Source organism: Pogona vitticeps, chromosome 1 (assembly GCF_051106095.1).
Source record: "Pogona vitticeps strain Pit_001003342236 chromosome 1, PviZW2.1, whole genome shotgun sequence".
NCBI lineage: Eukaryota > Metazoa > Chordata > Lepidosauria > Squamata > Agamidae > Pogona > Pogona vitticeps.
In genome coordinates, this window is record NC_135783.1 from 76870921 (window position 1) to 76893093 (window position 22173).

The following is a 22173-nucleotide window of genomic DNA, read 5'->3' on the forward strand; positions in this document are numbered from 1 at the left end:
TGAGGTTGTTCAGCCATGTTTGCCATGACAACCACTGTTTTGGATGTGTTGGTAGATGACCTATATAAAGGACTGGAGAAGGGAAGCGCAACCTTATTGATTCTTCTGGGCCTTTCAGTGACATTTAATACTATTGACTATGGTATCCTGTTGGATAGTCTGGCTAGGGTGGGTATTGTGAGCTATGTATTACAATAGATCCAATCCTTTCTATCAGGACATACACAAAAGGTGATGGAGAGTGAGCACTGATCATCATCATGGCCTTGGTCCCACGGTGTCCCTAAGCTCTCCTATACTCCTGTAGATCTATATGAAGCTGCTGGGAGAGGTCATGCAGAGGGTTGGAGGGAGGTGCCACCAATATGCTGATAACACCTAGCTCTATTGCTCTTTATCTCCCAACACTGAAGAACCAGTCAGGATCTTTGAACATTGCCTGAACTCATTAATGGGCTGCATGAGGGTGAACAAGCTGAAACTAAATCCTGACAAGATTTTGGTGTTGCTGATCAGTAGAAAGGCAGATTTGGGAAATGGGATTCAGTCTGTTCTAGAAGGGGTTGCACTCCCCCGGACAGGTCAGGTTTATATTCTGGGAGGGCCCTTTCGCTCTGCATTTTTGCTGGGCTCTCCAGTGGCACCATTGAGAAGGAGTGCTTTTGCGCACTTCTGGTTAGTGCACCAACTACAACTTTGCTTGTAGTTAGCAACAGAATGACTTAGCAGCAGTCATTCATGCCTTAGTTACATCACACCTTGATATTGCCCTGGTTTTCAGCTGCTTACTGGGCCCATTTCAAGATGCTGGTTTTGACGTTTAAAGCCCTAAACACCTTACAGTCTGACTACCTAAGGTATCTGTCTTGTTATGACCCTGTCCAAAGTTTAAGATTATCAGAAGAGGCATTCTTCCAAATATGAAGATCTTCAGAGGCCCACCTAACAAGCACACAGGAGAGGAAGGTCTTCTCCTGTGTGGCTCCTAGCCTGTGGAATGCACTCCGTCCTGGGGTTCAATCTTTTTCTGTTTTAACTGATTTTAAGAAAAACACATATTTCTTAATGCTAGCTTATGTCTAATATGTGCCATGGTATTGTTTTAACTGCATCCTTTGTGCCTTTTAATTGTTTTTAATGTATTTGTTTGTTTTAATGGTTTTATCACTAAATGGGCTGGATATATGTTGCTATTTTTAAAAATTATTTTTAGCTAAAAATAGGCTATACCCATTTCATTTTTTAAAAAAGAAATGGGCTTGGTATAAATGTAATACACAACACAGTGATGAGCAGCAGTATTTCAAAGTTTCAAACCAGGGCCTTTCCCAACCCTAGTTGGAGATGCCAGGGATTGTTTACATGCGAAGCCTGTGCTCTGTCACTGTGTCACCCCATCAAGCTTGGGCAGGACATGCACCAGCAGGAACAGAATTTAAAAAACAGAGCCTGGAAAGTAGCAAACCACATTTTTGCTTCATTAAGAGTGAAGCACTGATCTGAGTACAGAAGGATTACATGATAATGCTTCTGATTTGTGAAGGATGGGAACAGCGTTATCGTGGATTACAGCTGCAAGCTGAGAAGGAGAAGGAAATTAAAACCCAGCCACGCTGATTTGGGTGACATGTTGTAAAGCTTTAAATGATGCTGAGAATGTTTTGCTATAGGCTAGAATCAGCTTATTTACTCTGCAAAGTTGCTTTGTTGCAATGCCCTTTTGCTCCCATGCCGTAGTGTTTTTTAACTGCTTCGGAATAATAACGAAACACCAGGCAACATCCAATTAAAGCTTAGAACTGTTAGATTCCATTAAATCAAGCTCAGGCTAACCTTAGGGTCAAAATCAGTTTTGTTTACTTGTCTGTTTTTGTTTTGTTTTGTTTTAAAGGGTTTGGCTGTGGGCATTATTTTCAGTGTTTCCATTGCCCCACAGCAGGGCAAAAAGATAGCTATTGTATTTGACTGTTCCTCTTATTGTCTGGGAGTCTATGCAAGGCTAGCTACTGTTTCTCAGTGGTTAGAGTTTCGGATTAGGACTCAGGGGCTACCGGTTCAAGTCCCCACTGAACCATAAAAAGTGAGCTTGTAACACTCTGCAAAAACAGAGCCACTGGAGCTGCCCCTCAGGTAAGAACAGCATCACTGCCTTGCCAGGGCTGGTGAGGCTTCCTAGCCACCATGGCACTGGCTGGCGGGTGACCTTGCTTTTCATGGGAAGGAACAGCTTCAGTTGCTCCATATTCACAACATGTCAAGTGGATGAGTTGCTGCCCTGACTCTGGCGCCGTTGGTAGTGGTGGAAAGCCTTCCGGCACTGCGAGCCGAGTTGGTCGGCATCCGTGTCCCGTTTTAATGCAAGGAATCACATTAAAAGAGGACATGTGAAACAGGTGGTTCTAGACCTGTTTGTAGATAACTAGCTATGAAAAACATACTGCAGGTTATCTGAAATATGTAGTTCCTGCATAGTTAAACATGTAACTCTTTAAAACCCTACACAGGACAACTTTTACCATGCACTCAGTAACTCTTGTTTTGGTCTGTGGAGTTATCTCCTTGTTCAAGCAGCTGTACGGTCTGTAGCTCTTGGTTCTTCTTGATGGTATGATGGGTGTACCACAGTAAAGAGAGGAATTAGCTGAAATCTTAAATACCTCCATGAAAATGGCTTGTCCTCATGCTTTGGAGGTTGCTGCTGGTGGTGGTTTGGCTCCTCAGTTGCTACTCTTTGAAGGCCCCTTAATGACCATATGCCAAATGGGCACACAGGCAGCCTTGGAGCAGAGCAAACTTGGCAAAAGGTGAGGTAGAATGAGACTATTTGTGGCTGTTAGCTAGCTTAATATTATTTCAGCAAGACAGATGGTATATGTTAAAACATTCCACCCATAGCCAACAAAGAGAAACGAGTCCTTGCCCCATCCTTTCCCCTCATAGTATCTGAATAATTCTCCAGCCCTGTCCATACCTGGCAGAAGATATACAGTGTTGTTGGCATGCAACTCTGTGGTCAATATGTTCTTTCTAGATGTTAAGAGAGTGGCTATTACTGCTGCTACAGTTTGTCTTCTTTGTTTTTGGCATTTGTTTTCTTCTCAACCTATCTACTAGGTTAATGGTTCCCAGCCTTGTGTCTCCAGATGCTCTTGGACTGCAACTCCCAGAAATCCTGGCCAACACAGTGAGTGGTGAAGGCTTCTGGGCATTCTATTCCAAGTACATCTGGGGACCCAAGGTTGGGAACTACTGTCCTAGGTGGTAAGAGGATCAAAACTGACATGAACTAATATTATGCTGGTATTTTTTTGACCACTGGATTAGTTTGTAAGGGACAGAGAAGAAGACAATAAGAAAAAAAAAGACCAGCTGACTTACAGTAGAGAAATATTTCTGTTAACTGAGGCAGAACAGATGAAATAATTACCTTAAAAATGGGCTTTTGCCCATGGGTTTCGCGAGCATAGGGAAGAGGAAGAATAGGCTGGTGGAGGGAACAAGACACAGAAAAAAACCCAGAATGTCAGAGTTCATCAAGAATCCATGCAGAGCTGCAAACTGCAGGAGAGCAATTTTGACATGAGCTGGGAAATGGAAAAATGATGTTTTCGAAGGTTGATTTTGCTTCCTGGAGTGTGGATTCAGAGACCTGAAGAATGCAGGCCACCTCTGTTTTTTATATATATGTGATTAAGAATAAATTCCATAAATAGAACTTTTAGAGGGGAAAACACATGTCAAGAACAAAAATAGCACCAAAACCTGCAAGTCAGTTGATTAAAAAAATATTGAAAAATTTTTGCCTGGGTTTACCATGGGGAAAAAACTGAATGAGAAGTCCCTCAATTATCAAGAAAATTTAATGTGAACTATGATTAGAACAAAGCATACCTTCTAAAAATCCATAGCACAGCTAGTTTTGACATGTCTTATAAATATGATTTCAGTGGTTTATATTTTTGTTACGTATAACTGTGAAAAAAGCTGACACTTGCAATTAACACCCTGATTTTCTGTTTCAACTTTCCTGGTTAGAAAATTTTGGGATTTGAAGTTGTCTCTGCTAGTGGTTTTTGATGACCATTAATTTTCATACATTCATCTCACACATTTTTTTTCACTGTAAACAGGCATCCAAAACAGCTGACAATTAATAATGATAATGATAATGACACTAAAATGAAAATATTTTTAAAGGAAATTAGGAATTATGAAAGCTCTGGACAGACCATGGTGGTGGAAAAATGTCTGCTTCTGGTTTGGTGCCCGTAGCGTTCAGCCCTGCCCTCACCTGTCCGTCACAGCTGAGCAGTGGAAAAGGAGCCAATGAGTGAACGGAAGGTGGTGCTAAAGGGGGAGGTGCTGGGATATAAAGGGGAGTGTATTGAGTATGTGAGGGAGTTTTGAGAGATTTTGGGAGTCTGTGAGAGAGTGAGCTAGAAAGTCAGTGAGAGTAGGGTTCTGTGTGTCAGTGAGTTCAGTGAGTGAGATAAATTGATTAGCAACTTGTGATTTACCTATTATATATTACTGATCAAATAAACAAGTTTAAGTTTCAAAGCAACACATGTCTCAGTAAATCATTGGTACTGAATTGGTATTGGTGGCAGCAACTAAAGAAGAAGAGTGAGCACCTCCTGGAAGCCTGAGATAATAGAGGCTTCAGCGCGCTCACAACAGTGCCATGAAACTCTGAGATGGGGAACCTATAATCCTCCAGATGTTTTTTTTTTTTATTTTAAGTCCCATCATCTCTAGCCATCAACCATGATGGTTTGGGCTGATGGGGAACCTATAATCCTCCAGATGTTTTTTTATTTTAAGTCCCATCATCTCTAGCCATCAACCATGATGGTTTGGGCTGATGGAAACTACATATGAAAGGCCACAAATTCTTCATCCCCGTTCCACAGTAAATTGTGGTTTCCATTACATTTGCAACAGAGAAGAGCAAAAATGTGGGCAAGGTTTAACTGAAGGTCTGTAGCGGAACAGGAAGTTAGATTTTTGTGATCCAGCCCTGGTGGAACCACTTCAACAGTGATCTTGTCCCAGACATTCTGCAAAACCTGACTCTCAAAGCACATTCACGTCAAGGTCTGTGAGGGAAATATCAGAAGTTCTCTTTGTGGAAGGAAAAAAAATTGGGGGCACTGAAATTAGGTTGGTGGTTCAAAGTCATCAGACCAATTTTTTTTTTTAAAAAATGGTATCCTTGCAATATCAGTCTATCAATTATGTAAGGTTATATTCCACAGGATATGTGAAGTTGCTGCAGCAGGAGACCTCAGGACTGTCCAAAATATGCAGGAGTGGAAGTCAGCCCTTTAAATCCTATCAGTCTTCAGATCAAAAGTCAAGGAGAATGAGAAGAAGGGGAAGAATGGGTTCTTTGTAGAGTGCGTGGTAAGTCATTATGAATTGTGACTTTGCTCAAACAACTTTGCAATGGAACTTGTTGATGAGCCGCAGCCCCATCTTCCTGCTTCCCAAAGTGTGCACTGTAGTGCCCCACAACCCTCACAGCAACCCACAGCTCTCTGGTGTGCTGCCAAACCAGCCAGTAGCAATACAGTTGCTTTTCATTGTGTTTTCACTGAGCGGGTGCCTGCTCTACTGCTGCATTGTGACTGCTGCAGGAAAAAAAACTGCCATAATAACATTGGTTTCTACATCAAACAAAGAAAGTATGGAAGCAAAAAAAGACATACACATGTTTTAAAATGCAGTAACACATCTGTATCCATGGGATCAATTTCCATGTTTTCACTATCCACGGTCTGAAAATATAAAAAATATTAAAAGGGGAAAAAAACTAAAAATACATATTTTCATAATGTATTTACCAGACTGGCCCATTAGAGGGAGCCAAAGACCTTGCTATGTATTCTAGTTGTTAAAGAATACGTAGCATGCTCTTTCTCTTCCTCTAGTAGCCAGTTCTGGCAATACATGGTGAACATATTTTTAAAAAAATCTTTTTCTTTTACCGTGTTATTTAGTGTTCACTATCATCCATGGTTTTCAGTTTCCAGGGGTAGGGGCTTGCAACCAATCCCCCACGGATATGGGGGTACTACTGTACACATGTACATTCACCTTATAGTATGTGTTTCTAAGATTGTGTACATGGATGTAGAAAAGATATTTACAATCATTTTACTTTCAAGCTTGCTGCCCAAAAATCTAATGTTGCTATTTGTACAAATCCTGTGGAAAATGTAGTTGCAGATGACATGCATATGAATATATCTTACTTCTACTGCTGGGTTAGGTTTTTTTTTTTTTTGTCCTATATGTCAACTTTGCATGCACTGGTATACAGGTCTAGGACTTCCTCTTTTACAAAGCTTTATACATATTTGAACTAGATCTATTCTGAAATGACTGTTTTTGACTCATGAATCCAAAGGGTAGCTGGCTCTGAACATGTGTGGAAGGCCTTTCCTCTCTAAGGGCAACTATTGATTTATCAGATAGACTCAGAAGACTATTCTTTTGACAAGAGATTTTTCCCCAGCTTGCTAGTTTTTTCTAGTAACTAGAGAATTCATATTCACCAGCATTCTGATGCCAGGCAGGTGGCAGATTAAGTCCTTGTTCAGACAGCCCATTTCTAGTCTTTCAGAACATAGTTCGTAGAACTATGAAGTTCTTTTCCATTCTGCCCCTCCCATTTTTTCACTCTCTCTCACACACACCTTAATGTAAGACATCCTACTTTATCAAGATTGTTGTATCATCTAGACCTCCCCCAAATTGGAGTGTTCCTTAGAAACGACGACTGTAGCTGCAGATGAACACAGCTTTGACATTTTGGTCTGTAGGGATTACTCAGAGTACAAATCCCTGGTCTGCACATTGCAACGAGCTTTGACTTGACAGGGTAGGAAGCCTTGTTCTGAGTTGGCTGCTGGTAAGAGCAGCGAGAATGGCCAGCAGAGAGTGCTTGAGACTCCTTGTAGGTTGGACTAGACATGCAAGGCTGGAAACATCACGAGAGGACTGCCCCTAAGACTTTCAGTGTCTGGATGTGAGACTTCAAAGCCTCCTTTGGAAGGCTCAGTGTATCACTCTAGGAACTCAGCCCAGTGCTTATAAAAGTTACTTTTTTGGACAACAACTCTCAGAACTACACAGCCAGAGTGGCCAAAAGTAGCATTTCCAAGCTTTACTTCATGGACAGAGACATGCTGCCTAGGACCAAATATCCCATTCTTCTGCTTTTGGTTATAGATAAAACAAACAGGACACATACACTAAAAGAAAAGTAATAAAAATTCAGCATTTATTCCACAAAAAGACTTCTGAACGTGCTTTCCTTTGCACATCTGACTCGAAAACAACATAAAGCTGAAGAGCCATAAAAGAAAGGCTTCATTAAATATTCAGACGTTTACTTGCCAAGGAAGGAAAGAACACTAACGTAGCAGATTAAATCATAAAAGAGCCATCATAAATTTACCCCATCCAGTTTCTTATTACCTTTTCACTGCTATTCATGATCAGTAGCATAAGAGCAGTAAACAAAAAACTAATTAGATATGCTTAGGTATAACAGTCAGGAGCAGTAAGCATAAATTATTTCCATACAATGGCCCAGTTACAACTGTAACACACACAAAAAAACCCCCTGCTAATTGGTTTATTTGACACAAACTTTTACAGACGAACACCCCCTGCATCAGGGGATGTGAAGACTGACAAGTATGGATTTCGACAGGGGATGGGTAGTTTCAGATGAGTGAAAACAGCAGGAGTACAGTATGCCTTCTCGTGATCCCAGCAGAGGAGTCATCCAGCGAGGATGAGCCTGAGGAACTGCACATTGCAAAGCCTGACAGGGTGGAGGATCTACATGATCCTTCATTTCCTGGACTCTCAGGGAACCAGAGGCTTGAGCCTGAACCTGCAGATCCTGGAGCCTGAGGACTCAGAGGCCTGTGTCTGTGTATTATAATAGCTCAGGAGCTGAATGTTAGGAGGATGTGGGACAGACCCCTGCTGCCAGGGAGTGAAGACAGAAAGCACAAGCCTAGGTTGAAGCCCTGAGGCAGAGTGCTCTGCTACAGAGAAGACCTCCTCACTGGTGGCATCTTTCTCTCTTGCCAGTTGAACACCAGCACCTTTGTGCTCTAGCAGCATAGCAAGTAAACAGTCTCCAGTTCGCTCTGCAAGCTGCTGGAAACAACTTGTCCGTGTCTTGTTCCCGAGTAATTTGTTCTGGATTGACTGGACTTTATTTGACACTTTTGACTGCTTGTTGGACTCTGATTTTGGATTGCCATGCCTGAGTGTCTGCTACAGTGAGCTTTACTGTTCCTGCTTCCCCTGCTTCGCCCTTTCCTTGGTCTGGTACTTGGCCTGTCTACACACTTCTGGAATCACTCACAACATGGGTTGCCCTCCCCTTTTGCCTGTCGTCTCTGCCTTCTTTCCAGTTACTTCACTCTCTCTTCCATTTGGTCTCATTTTATTCACCCATGGGCCATGAAAGGATGGAGATTGATCAGGAAAAAAATTCCACAAGGACACCATGTGTCATCATGTGACGCCCCCACAAACACAAATTACCGTATTTTTCCATGTATAAGATGCAACTTTTTCCTAAAACCATTAGACTAAAAATTGAGGGTCGTCTTATGCACAGAAGTAAGCCGATGGGAGAACAAAATGGCCCATACCTTGTCTCTGCAAACAGGCTTCCTTCAATCCCGAGACTTAGCTGCCTCCAATCACGAGGCTTAGTTTCCTAAAGTCAGGAGACTTAGCTTCGTCTAATCATGAAGCTTATGTAACTGACATCAGCTGATGTTCAACAAACCAATAGCAAGAGTGCTCAGATGCAATAGGGAGTCCTAACGTCATACCGTTCTGAGCCTGGAGGCTGAATAAAGTTAAAGTGTGATGCATAATATGACAGCACTGGTATGTAAATGCTACCTAATTACTAAATAAAAATGTGTTCTGTTTTGTTTAAAATATTGATTTCTTAATTTGGGATTAGAAAAATGGGGGGTGTCTTATATATGGGGGCATCTTATACATGGAAAAATACGGTACGTGTGGACCAGCATAGAACCAGGCAGTACAAGTGTCCACAGAAGCAAATCTTGCATCGGAGTAAACGAGAATAAAAATGTACCACCATCCAGTGGTAGAATAATTTCTCCCACCTCCCAAGAGGGGTGTGTCTCCCACTTCAACTCTGTTGATACTAATTTCAGCCCTGCATTGCATAGAGAGTGGCGTGCAATATGGGTATCATGACTGCAGGGAAAGTTGAAGAAATGCTCAGTGTGAGTGGGCTCACAAATGTATTGACTAAAGTAGAATGATGAATAAGTCAAGTAAAAAAGAAGAAGACAGATAAGTGGGAGGCCAATCTGAAGTGTAATCTCAGTAAATAATATTTTATCTAGGTTTAGAGTTGTTAAAAGGATAGGATTTTAATATTCCAAAACGTTTTAATACTGATAGACAAATTTGAAGTGCACAATATTGCATATAAAACTACACTGATATTGAGATATAAATGGCATTAACAGAGACTAAAAAATAATAATACACCATTAAAAATATAGAAAAGGGGCAAATTAATAACCCAGAAATTATAATGAAAGCATATAAGGCAATATAAATAAATGAGATCAGGGAACACATATTATAAAGCACTTCCATATGACAAGAAGAAAAGCTATGACGTGCAGAGTGATCTGGACTACAAGACAGAACAACTCAGTAAATGAAAGAAATTTAAATGACAGAAAACCAAATCTGATCATAATACAGTGGTACCTCGACTTACGAACGTGATCCATTTTGGAATGGCAATCGTTCGTTGAAAAGTTCATAAGTCGAAGTACCATTTTCCATTGAAATGCATAGGAACAGAATTAATCCATTCCAGCATTTCAAAAAATTACCTTCGGAGCTCTCAAAGGGCTTCCCCCCCCCCCCAACAGGCCCTGAGAAACCTCCCTGGGGGTCCCCACCACTGCAATCGGCACCTTCGGAGGCCTCAAAGGGCTTTCCCCCCAACATTGGAGGAAGCCCTTTGAGAGCTCCAAAGGCAAAAAGGTAGGGAGAAAGGGCGAGAAATTCCAATTTCCGGCCCTTTCTCCCTGCCTTTTTGTGCCTTCAGAGCTCTCAAAGGGCTTCCTTCAATGTTGGGGGGAAAGCCCTTTGAGGCCTCTGAAGGTGCTGATTGAAGTGGCGGGGACCCCCAGGGAGGTCTCCCAGGGCCTGCCCTCCACCATGGGAGACCTCCCTGAGGGTCCCTGCCACCCCAATGTTGGGGGGAAAGCCCTTTGAGAGCTCCGAAGGCGACAAACAGCTCCGTTTGCAAAAAATGGCATTGAACTTGCAAACGGAGCCTCAACCTTGTTCGTAGGTCGAGGCTCCATTCGCAAGTCGATGCCAATTTTCGTGAACGGAGCCATTTGTAAATCAAAAAGTTTGTATGTAGGGACGTTTGTAAGTCGAGGGTTGACTATAACTCAATTAGGTTCCAACTTTTCTCCAACAAGCTTGCAAAACTGCTTCCAGGACTATCACATTTTATATGTAATTCTGTGAGCTAGACAAAGCTGAGAGTTTATTATCTGGACACATTACCAGTTTCAAGACTAAGGGGGGGATCAAGTTCCCCCAAGCCCTAACTGTGCTCTATCCATTACAGTATAGTGCCTCTCTGCTGTCCGCAACTTGCTGCTTGCCACCAGTTAAAGAGGCCCACACTGTCTCATGGACATCTGTAACCAGTGGAACTAGGCAGTTTAATGCTCCCTGCAGGTGAGTAGCACAGAAAGGGAGTTAGCTCAGAGCAAGGAAGTTTAATTATTACCTGTGGCCCACTATAAAGTGCTGCCAAGCAGAAATAATGACACAATTGACATTAACATAGATGAAGTAGTATTGAGTAGGAAGAGAAAACTGACTGGTTAAATAGTAGCCCTCTTCAGATTCCTGAAACTATGCCACAGACAAGATGGAATAAATTTGTTTTCTGCTGTGCCAGAGAGTAGGACTCAAAATGATGGCCTCACATTGCAGGGAAAGGGGATTCTGACCCAACAAGCGAGATATTTTCCAAACAGCTGTTTAACAACAAAAATAGAGGACTTTAAAGGCAGTGGTATTTCCTTCATGAAATGTTCTCTAACAGAGACTGGATGGGACTAGAACCCTCTTGGACCAAAACCCTGGAGTTTAGTTCAATTTCATGATTCTGCAGCCTTCCTGGTCTTCCTTATCACATCCACAATGGATTGTGTTTGAACAACACTGTTCCTCTGCAATCCACTACCAAGAGACCCTTATCTGGAATGTGTGCTAGCCATCCAGCCCAGTCCCTCTCCAAATAAGGATACAGAGAGAGATGCCTGACCTACCCTGTGCTCTTCTGGAGACACTCTGGACCTGACCTGACATTTTCCCTGTTCCGTGGCAGTATTTATTGGTGCATTTCTGGATCTCCTGGAAAGAAAAGAAAAGAAAAAAACACATTTGCACAAATTAGAGAAAACACAGTAATGACCATGGTGAGGGTGGGAGATGCACCGTGACATCAATTTCAAGGATATGGTAAACAGCAGGATTCTACTGTACCCACTGGCATCTTTCTAGCAAACATGCAAGGCCAGCATGTGGAACAATTTGCACCACTGCAAGGAAGAAAAAGGAGGGGGAGGGAAGGAGAGGAAAGACAGACCCTAGTGCGCTAATTCTGACTTTGACAGTCAACATCCACACAAGAGGAACGCAGTCATCCACTCATAGACTCACACATACACTCAATCCTAGTAGTAAACTGTTTAATTAGCCAATTAAGACAGACAAAAAGAGATTCTAGAATGTGAATCCTGAACTGATGGACAGCTCCGTGGCTTAGGTATCTGGCTGTGCCATCAGAGGTCAGAAGTTCGATTCCCCACAGTATCTCCCTGACAAGGGCTGGACTTGATGATCCATAGGGTCCCTTCCCAGCTCTGCAGTTCTAAGATCATTATTATTATAGTTAGCAGTAATGACCTATATTTTTCATTTCATCTTACACCTTTGAAAAATATTTGACGGGGCAACTGCCATGGGAGATACAAATATCATACAGTGACCTCAGCGTGAGCCCTCCTTAGTGTTTCAGTAGTTGGAGCATCAAAGGGAGAGCTTGGGCTTTACTGGTAAGTTCAGTTGTCACCCGCCTTCTACTTTGGTTCCCATCTTTTCAGTTTCAGCTTCCTCACTTCAAATCACTTGGCATCACTGGTTCAAAACATTTTTAACCCCATGAATGCTAAAACATAAAGGACTGATGCGGAACATAAAGGATCCATGGCAAGCAGTGGCTCTTTGCTCTGCCCCATATATGAATCATAATCATAGAAATACCCCCTGATACTGGTCCGGTTTTGCACATTTATCTGAAGAGGCCATACATACTTCATGAACATGCTCTGAGTAAAGGGACACCTTGCACCTCTCTCTGGCTGTGAAAGTTTAGTTCTGGATGTAATACAAAAGTAGAGAGAAGAAGAGAGCAAACCCCTCGTGCTTTCTCTTCCCCTATTTCTGTTCACTCCTGCCTGCATTTCTAACAACTGCTCTGCTCTGCTGTTCTAGATTTCTTTGCATTTTTAGCCTGAATTTTAGGTAACGCTTTACCAAAATTTAATGGAGAAAATGAAGGTCTCTAGATAGCAATAAAAGGGGGAATAATTCCAATGAGCGATCAAAGCAGGATAAAGAAACTGGATGTAACCCATGAGGGTTGTATCCCTGCCTCTGGCACATTTGTTTGATTCTTCTTTTGCTGTTATAATATGTATTCTGTAACTAAATATATCAGACAGAAGCTTTGCCATAGCATTTTATCATCCCACAGCCTTTCTTTGGGCTGTCTGAAATAAGGTAAATGGTGCCAGCTGTCACCACCAGTCAGTACATCCCTCACTAAAGGACTTCAATAGACTGCTGAAAATGGTTCGGAACAGTTGATGAGGCACATAGGCTGGACTTGACATCAGTTTTGCTGTTCGTTTCATGTCTAATGCAGAGTTTACATTTCAGCAAATCAGATCAATTAGCCCAACATAATTGCTTAACAAGATAAGTAGTCCTCTGCATTAGAGATCTGTCAGGATTTAACAAGCCAGAGATTACTTAGATTTTTTTAGACACCACACATCTAACATCTTGCATCTGTCTTTTGTTTTTATATTAGTGCTGAAGATATCAAATGATCACTTTTAATCCTGTTGCTTTCACCAGGTGTGAACATCTGAACTGTCCTTCCATCATTTGAAGTGTCCTCCCGTGGAGATACAGATGATCCATTACTTTCTAGCAACGATGGAAACCATGAAAAGAGTCATACCTGCAAAAGTAGGATGAGTTAAATGTGTTCCAGAGTCCCACTAGAATAAATAACATGTAGACTATGTGCTGAATTATGATCTAGTTAGCGCACAATGATAGACTTTTAAAATAAGAACATTGTTTTGGAGCAAAGCATGAGGTGGTTACTGGTTGTGCTGGCTGGGGGCTTTGTTATTGTACTGCCCCCTTTCATTCTGCGTTTGACAGCCCTGAAAATGAGGTCCAGGAGAAGAAGAAAGTGCAAGAAACTTTAATGGTATCCAATGTGAGATCAAGGCTACGAGTTACTACTGCATTAAATAAGAGACGCAACACGCTTCCTTTTTAAGGAAGGTTGTTCTAATACTCCCTGGTTCCCTGGTTTTAAAAGGCTGGGGAAAACTGGAGGGGAGGCACAGTTGCATTCATGCAGAACTTCACATTATAAAACGCTGAAGAGTTCAAGCAAAGTTATGAGCAGTCAAAGGTGGTTGGGTTGCTTGCCTCCCCCCCCAACCCCATTTGCATTCTATACCAAATGAGTTATGTGTGGCTGACTTTTTGATATTTGTTTTGCAGCCTTCCATTTGACTCCTGCTTTTCAAGGAGAGCCAAGATGGATTATGATGAGACACGGGCTGTATAAATAACACTGTAGCTGAGTGTATGTTAAGAAAAATGGATGTCCCCCAACTTTAATACCATGAAATTGCCACGAATGAGCAGATCCACAAATTTAGAATGAAGGAAAGAAACAGGGGGAGAAGGAGAATAGGTTTCTTCATATTTTATTATTAAAGCAGCAGCTCAGCCAGAGGAGCCAGCATAGTTTGAAGTAGGATAAGGCTGCTGGATAGTTCAGTGGTTTAGACATCTGGCTGCAGAGCCTGAGGCTGGGAGTTCGAATCCCCACTATCCCTCCTTGGCAGGGGCTGGACTTGATGATCCAAAGGGTCCCTTCCACCTCTGCTGTCCTATAGTTAGCAGTGATGACCTATATATTTCATTTCATCCTACACCTTTGAAGCATGGGCAGTTGTTAGGGGTAATGGGAATGAGGACAAATTCGAAGAGGTACACTTTAGCACCGGGTTGCACAAAGATGCCATATTCACTTGGATGGGTCCCAGATCTTAGGAATAATAGGAAGGTGTCTTATACATAGTGAGGTCCTGGGTTCATATATGCAGGATTCTTTCTTAGCCCTACCTGGTAGTGTCCCTTCTCAACAAATCATACTGAATCTTGCTTAGCTTCCAAAATTATACCAAGTGGGTGTTTTTAAGGGTACTAGTCTTACCCCAGCATGGGTGAGCATGTTGTGGAAAGTCCAGGTTAAGCACAAATTGCTGGTCCATCTATCCCTAGAGGTTTGATATCCATGCATTCCTTTCCAAGTTGTTGTGGGAACACATTATTAATGATGGGAATTATTTTCCAATAACTTCACTTTGGGGGGAAATCAAATTGCCACTGCAGGAGAGCAGTGAACTATAGTGAAGCAGAAGACATTACCAAAAATGCAACTCTTGGAGAAAGATTTGGAAGATGTAAGGGAGCCAGCATCACATAGGTGCTCTGAGGGGGTGGTGGCATTAAGATGATACAGGACAGCAAGGGGGAAAGATGGTTAATTTTTGAGGCATCTGGCCTACTGAAGATAACACAAATACATATACTTGGGCACCACATAATAAAAAGTAGGTGCAGACAATGAAGAATATTGCAACACCTCAGAAAAAAATTCAATCATTTAAATGTTCTGCTCCTTTCATTACCGATATATAAAATGTGGCATCCCAGAAGAGCTATAATAGGAAAACATTCAAATTCTTTCAATACTTTACTCTCAAACCATCTTCCAAATGTACTTGATTTCACATCTTTCTCTTGTCAAGTGTTCCCTTGCTATGCTTTTATTGAATTCTTGGCTCACTAAAGCTTTTTATTAGCCTTTGAATGAATGCTTGAAGTTGACAACACCTAAAGTTTGGTATTTCATCCTTCCCCTTTTAAGAGAGCAAATGATAGTCTGAAACAAATTTTCCACGTTCATCTTCTCATTAATGTGTTACTGTGGCTCCGAAGAGTCTTTCTAAAAACTAGCAAGCATATTTTAAAAAGACGTTCTTTTTTTCTGCTTTACTGCAGGTAAGAAGGAGTTGACGTTGCTTATTCTGGCTGGGTTGAAAGATTTTCTCCACTTGAGTGCCAATATGTTGATTCTAGGCATAACCTGTTCCAGATACGATACCCCTAGACCAGGAGTGGGCAGCCATGGAGGATCCAGGGATCACACTTAACCCTTTCCCCACTCATCCTGGACCCTTGTGGGTCACACTGACACTTTCCATTAAAACAGGAAGTGACTGTAAGGCCATTCCAAATCCCAGAAAAAGGTGATTTGGGAATGATAAAGGAAGCTGTGGGGACACAAAACATCTCATTTAGCCAGGAGTTGTGCCACTGGCATATATTGGGTATATAATTCTCAGATTTTTCTCAATAATAATATAAAAATTGGGAACTCAGATGGGGGACTCTTGGGGCTCAGTACTGGACTTACCATTCCATGCCACACCCTGCCCCCACTTTGATGAGAGCAACTGAGGGAATTCCGTGAGGTCTTTTGTTTTTGTGTTTCTCCTATATTTTTTCAGAAGTCATCTTAAGGATTTACATTGTAAGTCAAATATTAATGCTTTTTCAGTATTGGATAGGTAGTCCTTCCAGAACCAGGGACACTTTACTTCTTGAAACTAATTGCCGGAGAACATAACTGTGAGGATGTTACAGGGAATAACTATGTATTCCCAAAGGTCGGCCAGCACTCTCGTGTGAACGTAAGTGAATCAGATGGGACGTCAAGGACAAATGATCCAGATCCAGATATATATTCCTATTTTTTTCTACTAACAGGCCATGTCATGATGTAGCTTTGGGCTCTATATGTTTTAATCTGGGGATGTACCAGCAGCTTCTAAGAGCTGTGGAATTTGGACCAGAACAATGCCACAAGGGGAAATATGTTAAATGCCCTCTCTCCTCCATATGTCCTCACTGATTTTTAAAGCTATCCAGTAAAATTAAACAAACAAACCAGAAGGGTGTGTTCTCCTGATCACAGACATCCTGCATTGTGTTTATCCCTAAGCAGCTATTTGGAGTCTGGCCACAGTTCACAGCAGCAGCAACAGACACAAGAGAAGTACAGAGGTGGAGGAGAATAATTACCCATCAGTCTTTTTGCCCTGGGCTGTGTATGTCTGCACTTGAGTGACAAATAGCTAAAGAACAAAGGAGACAGAGGTGGCACCTCCAGAATCTAGCACAGTATTCCTTTGAATGTATACAGGTGAAAACTACAGACAGGTCAACAATCCATAGATGCCAGTAATAAACTCCCCACTCCCAGCAAGAATTTGGGGGATGGAATTAAAACAGACTTTAGAGGACAATCCTAAGCATATCTACTCAGAAGTAAAACACACTGAGTTCAGCTAGATTGACTCCGAGATCAGTGTGTATGGGAATGTAGTCTGAAGGAGCTAGGCTTAATTTCTGGGTTGTTCCAGGACTGCGGATAAATTCCAAACATCAAGTGAATCACCCTGCATGTCTGGACTATGGATGTAAAGAATGTCCACTAAAAGTCTTCATCCTGGTCAATCGTGATCAGCCACCTCTCCAAATAATATTCACTCATCTCCAAGATTCCTTGCATCTAGGCTAGAGCAACACAGAGAGTGCTGTGTTTGTTCTGGAAGGTCTTCATAATTTCTCCCCAAACTCTCTGAACAAAACTTGTGTCATTGAGAAGGAAAACACAGTGTGCACCCTCCTGCAGTGCCATCAAGGCAGGGGTTAAAGTATTATTTTATGCACTTTTGCTTAATTTGTACTCAAAATCCTTCTTGTTCTTATTTTGTGGTTCCCCTTCTCCTACAATAGGGTCTGCTTCATAAAGCACAGCCATCCCAGTGTGCCCATAATTAGTCAATACCATCCACAATTGTTTAAGTAGTAGGTGTGGCAAATTTGGGAATACATGTTAGATCTACAGAGAATCTAGTGAGTGTGCACATGTACATGTGCATATGCTTGATCCTTACGGTGTATACCCCCCAGTTAATGGAGTTACATGTGAGGATTTATATGTGAAATATGTGAACACCCATAGCAAAGCACGACAGTGATAGTGAAATCGGAGGGAATGTTAATATAAGCATGTGCATGTGTATTTTAAAATATCCCACTGGGTCCAGTGAGGCTTACTGCTATGACAGTACATACTGGAAACCTCAGCAAAGCACACCTCAGTTAAGGCAGGAAAGAGGAGCATGAAGCAACTCACGCGAAAGCCATCTCTGCAAACATCTGTGACCATTTGTGCTAGAGTCCAACCACAGCCACTCTCTTACTTGAGAAAGAAATTAAACTATTTGCTATTCATACTGGGGAAAAAAATCATCATCATTGTAATAATGAGTCCATTTGGTTTAATTATTATCACTATCAGGCACAATTACATACGGGTTTAATTAATTCCCACCATTTCTTAATAGCCTGTGAATTAATTGGATTTGGAAGACTGTACACTGAGTAAATAACTTCAGAATTATGAAGTTCAATTTGACAGGCAAACATGGTACATCCTGGCCAATTACCCTGATAGGATTTTAAAGGAAGTGTTCATGCTGTGCATCTGTATTATCTGTGGGGTTTTTTAAAAATTCAAAAGGCAGAGCAACAATAGATCCTGTGCCATACACCTCCAATTCCCTTTCAGCATACATACATGCAAATATTGTATTGAACAATGACATTTGGACACATTGCCGAAGCGATCAGAATTTTTGTCCATTTGGGAAACTGTCAAGCGTTTTAGGGAAAAGGTAATGATTTAAATTATTCAAAACACCACTTTAAAGATGAAGTGAGCAATCTAATAAGCACCAACAGTGATATTATTTTGCATATTCTGATTCATATTACTGACACTATTTGCATACAATTTGCATGGATGCAGGAGATGTGAAATTATAATCAGTGTATATGGAGCATAATTTGTAAAACTTATTTTTTCTAAGGTTTGCTAGTCTCAAATATGCTAAGACCAGCATTCCCAGTTATAAAACTGGTTAGAAGTTTAGATTTTTTTTTTAAAAAAAAGACTTTGAGGTTCATTTTGTTTGACTCATACTTGTCAAAGCTTTTTGCCTATATCGGATTCAACCTGAAAAAAGTAGATTTAAGCTCCAGTGTCAGACCTAGTTACCTGGAAGTGAATCAGAGTGGGCTCAATAAGATTTATTTTTGAGGTGTGTACATGCTTGGACTGTAATTCTTGTGGAAAACAATTTTGCTTAAATGTTTTATTACACCGTTAAGTTCCTCTGACTTCAGTAAGATTCAAGCACATATAGGTTAAATCATGACCCAGTGTAGTGTAATGGACAAAATATTGAAGAAAGACTCAGGACCTGGGTTCAGATCCCCATTTGGCCATGGAAACTTGGAGCGGGGGAAGCAATAGTGAATCACCCCTTGAACATTTCATATATCTTTATAATCCAATTAGGGTTACCATAAATCAAAGGCAGAGGCGGGATTTTTAAAATTTATTTGACTCCAAATCCCATAATTCTCTGTTCTGAGAGTTCCACCTGACAGACACCTAAATGTGGCTCACAGGGGAGAAATGCTTCAACCTGAAGACTTTGAAACTGAAGTAGGGCCAGCGCTGCCCAATCTTTTTGTCCCTGCCCCAGTGCTAGTTAGGGGCTTTCTTTCTGAACAGGAAGCTAGGCAGAGCTAGGCCTACCTCAGCCTCAGAGCCATCCAATGAAGGCCTTTCTCCCAGGTGATCTACCTTTAGATGTCTGTAAGTTGCCTCCCTATCTGTCAAGGAGAATTCCCCAAATGGAGAATTATGGGAGCTAAGAAATAAAAAAAAATTCTTACCTCTAAACAACAATTTAACTTCCTGTTTCTTGGTGGATACACATACCAAATTGTGCCTGAAACAGAGAAATCCATCCTGCCAAGCAATATATACACTAGTGAAGGCAACAAAATGTCATAACACAGGGAAAGTTTTTGAGTTGGTTACAACATGCTGCTTTCCATGTTCAACACAAACGATACTGGATTAGGCTCAAACACAGGTCACCAGAAGAAATTATCTTGCTTACCTTATTATACAAACAGTTACACACAAGGTAGCAGGAGATTTTTTTTTATTGTGCTAGACCTTGTACAAGATATTGCACATCTCTTGTGCCAAGTGAAAGATATCACTGGATTTCAGGCCCTTTTTCAAATGCAAGGGTTTCACACTAGCTAGGAAAAAGTATTTCCAGTGGAAGGGTAGCCCTTAATCGAATTACAGCTTGGAAATTTACTTTTTAAGAACTTAGCTGGGGTTTCTGGGAGTTATTGGGGGAGGGGAGAGCAACTTCTTCCAATCTGTTGAAAATTGAATTACCTAAGTGACGTGGTGGCGCTGTGGGCTAAACCGCAGAAGCCTGTGCTGCAGGGTCAGAAGACCAAGCTGTCGTAAGATCAAATCCACATGACGGAGTGAGCACCCGTCACTTGTCCCAGCTCCCGCCAACCTAGCGGCTCGAAACCATGCAAATGCAAGTAGATTAATAGGGACCACCTCGGTGGGAAGGTAACAGCGTTCCGTGTCTAAGTCGCACTGGCCATGTGACCACGGAAGATTGTCTTCGGACAAAACGCTGGCTCTATGGCTTGGAAACGGGGATGAGCACCGCCCCCTAGAGTTGAACATGACTGGACAAAAATTGTCAAGGGGAACCTTTACCTTTACCTTTAAGTGAAATTATTGTGCATCCTTTGAAATTCCAAATGCAGTTCACATTTCAAGATAAACTTTGCTGTTTGTTTTTAACGACCAAAATGCATTAGCAAGCAGAGCCCCTATCTGATATTTTTGTCCTTGTCTATTCAACCCTGGATGGGGGGAGCTGCTCAATAAAAGTTAATTGTTTCAAGCAGAATTTATAGCAGGTTTGATACTGAACCAACAGTGAAAGATTATCAGTAAAACAGGCACATAACAACATTTTGAAGAGATACCTTTAAGTTGACATACTACCTTTTTTAAAAACGGTACAATAGGCCACCATAGTAATAGTGCAATCCTATCTTGAGATGATCCCATTGGATGAGGTTTGGATAGTTAGAAAATCCATTATGCAGATGACACTCAGCTCTACATCTCCTTTTTTCCAACCACAGTGGATGCTGTTCTGTCCCTTCAGCGCTGTTTGGAGTCTGTACTGCAATGGGATGTAGGAAAATGGGCTGAGGCTGAATCCAGACAAGACGGAGGTCCTGAGGGTGGGTGGATCCATCATCAGCAGTTTGGGAAACGCCCTCTGTTTTTTTCTGGGGGGGTGACTCTCACTGTGAAAAGTGAGGTTCGCAGCTTGGGGATACTTCTGGTCCCGGCGCTCACCATGAAGATTCAGGTGGTGTCAGTGGTCTGCTCCACCTATTTCCATCTATGGCAGATTGCCCAGCTGTGTCCCTATCTTGATGTTGGGGCGCTCACCACTCTGGTCCACACGCTCGTAATCTCGAGATTAGAACACTGTAATGCGCTCTACGTGGGGCTACCTTTGAGATTGATGCGGAAGCTCTAAATGGTGCAGAATGTGGCAGCCAGACTGCTCAGTGGGGTGAGGAAACACCAACATATCACTCCCACCCTGGCCACCTTGCATTGGTAGCCCATTTGCTTCCGTGTTGATTTCAAAGTTTTAATGATTACATATGAAGCCCTAAATGGTTTAGGACCTCAATACTTGGCAGAACGTCTCCTCCTACCTAGATCTACTCATATCACTCGATCTACCCAGGAGGGTTGACTGAGGAGCCTAACACCGAGGGAGGTCTGGAAATAAAAAACTAGACACCAGGCCTTCTTGGCAGTGGCTTGCTCTCTTTGGAACAAACTCCCCTCCAAGAGTCGTTTGGAACCCTCGCTAGGCATTTTCAAAAACCAACTTAAGACCTGATTATTTAGACAGGCCTTCCTTCCGGGCACTACTTAATTTATTTTTTCTCTCTCCATCTTGAACTATTGTTAATTGCTGTAAATCATTGTAAAAATGTTATTATATATCAATTGTTTTTACTTTGTGTGTTTTGAGCCACCCAGAGTAGACAATGTCTAGATGAGCGGCATATAAGTTTAATAAATAAATAAATAAATAAATAAATAAATAAATAAATAAATAAATAAATAAATAAATAAATAAATAAATAAATAAATAAATAAATAAATAAATAAATAAATAAATAATACACCAGTAGAGAAGAGTGCAATGCTGTTGCTAGCTGAAGATAATGTAGATTCTATACTAATGTAGCAAATACCCTGATGACAATAGAGCCTTCATGTCAGAACAGTATCACTAGAGCAAGGCACAAAAATGGTGTTGAAGGGGACATGGGATGGGGAATAGAAGAGCTTGGTTGGAATTTATGTAATTTTAAAAATACAATTATTTTTATCCAGTTTCCCAGCATGAGGCAAGAGATTGCAAGGGTGGGTCACCATATAAGTTCAAAGCATGGTACTTGAACTAATAAAGCCAAGAGCTTTTAAAACAAAAATAAAAACAGAGCAGGAAGAAGAAACTTACATCAACCTAAAACCTGGCAAAAAAAGAGAGGAAAGGACATCACAGAATGCTGAGAAGCCAATTAAAACTGGAGGTCAAGAGGTCTCCCAAAGTAGGAGCTGTTGCAGAGTTTTGAAAATGTTGTGGTTAGCTTTCCTCA

General features: G+C 41.5%; 2 long non-coding RNA genes across 2 annotated transcripts in view; both read right to left on the reverse strand.

The window, feature by feature from the left end:
* The window catches only part of LOC144585941 (uncharacterized), a 51415-nt gene extending 30680 nt beyond the window's left edge, over positions 1–20735 (reverse strand). The window contains exon 1 of the long non-coding RNA XR_013540578.1: positions 11394–20735. This is a non-coding gene — a long non-coding RNA (uncharacterized LOC144585941). The remainder of the gene's footprint in view (positions 1–11393) is intronic.
* LOC144585942 (uncharacterized) lies at positions 1143–5234 on the reverse strand. Its single transcript, XR_013540579.1, has 2 exons — positions 4793–5234; positions 1143–4706 (listed from the first exon to the last, which is right to left on the reverse strand). It is a non-coding gene; the product is annotated as an uncharacterized LOC144585942 (long non-coding RNA).
* Positions 20736–22173: the final 1438 nt, after the last annotated feature.